Source organism: Buceros rhinoceros, unplaced genomic scaffold, assembly GCF_000710305.1.
Source record: "Buceros rhinoceros silvestris isolate BGI_N320 unplaced genomic scaffold, ASM71030v1 scaffold19801, whole genome shotgun sequence".
Classification (NCBI taxonomy): domain Eukaryota; kingdom Metazoa; phylum Chordata; class Aves; order Bucerotiformes; family Bucerotidae; genus Buceros; species Buceros rhinoceros.
Window position 1 is genome coordinate 3,294 of NW_010393910.1, and position 1,192 is coordinate 4,485.

The window sequence follows — 1,192 nt, forward strand, 5'->3', positions numbered from 1 at the left end:
ACTGGTTGTAGTGGGAGCAGTGACAGCACTGTATCGGGAATCTCCTCTGCTGTGGCATGCTCGGCTCTGACCCCCTTCTCTGGTGGCTCTGTGGTGCCAGAGGAGGAGGATGGAGGGGAGGAAGGAACTGCCTGAAGAGTTCCATAGTGAAACACATCTCCTGACTCCCTGCTGCAGTGCTGGCTCCTGCTCGGGGCTGAGCTGCTGGGCTGGGTGGGAGGTTTGCCATGGTTGGGTTGCCCACCAGCCGGGGTGGTGCCAGGCAGCCTGGCCTCCTCCTCCTCAGCTGGTCGTGGGTGACCAGGAGCCTCACGGCTCTGGGTTCGCCTCTGTCTGGCGGCTGATTGAAGATGCTGTCGGTGCGTTTCAACCCAGGACTTAAGGAGGGAAAAGCCTCCCTGATGTGTGTTCTCCTACAGATCTGGTTTCCTGGGCTGCTTCCGGGTGGATGGTTTTCCCCCTCACCCCCCATTGAATAGGGCAGTAAAACTTAGTCTTTGGTGGGGTGTGTCCTCTGGCATCGAAGAGGGCTGTGAGATGAGGAGGGGGCTGGAGCGTCTCTGAGCCCAGCAAAGGCTGGAGCCCTGGGGCTGATCAGCCAGAGAAGATCCTGAGAGGAGACCTCCTCAATGTGATCAACAGGCCCAAACTGGAACCCGGGAAGTTCCATCTGAACATGAGGAGGAACTTTGCTGTGAGGGTGAGGGAGCCCTGGCTCAGGCTGCCCAGAGAGGATGTGGAGTCTCCTGCTCTGGAGAGAGCCCAGACCCACCTGGATGCCATTCTGGGCACCCTGCTCCAGGGGACCTGGACTTGGTGATCCCCAGAGGGCCCTTCCAGGGGCCCCCGGTCTGGGGTTCTGTGAATAAATGATCCACGGGGGAAGCACCAGCTGCCTGTGGGAATATGCCAACCATCACCTCAGCTCCTGCTCTGTACCTGCAGGGAACTGCTCGCTTCAGGAACACTTGGGAGGGGCTTTAGTTTTGGAGGGCACTGGAGCTCTGCAAGCACAGCATGAACAGTAGCTGAACAACCTACTCCCTTGTCCCGCTCTGCTCTGCAGCCTGTTCAGGTGCCGACTCCTTGTCTGAGACCACCAGTTAACAGACAGGCAGAGATCACAGAAGAGAGATCACAGAATTGCAGACTGGTTTGGGTTGGAGCGGCAAAGGCCCCCCAGCTCAAACCC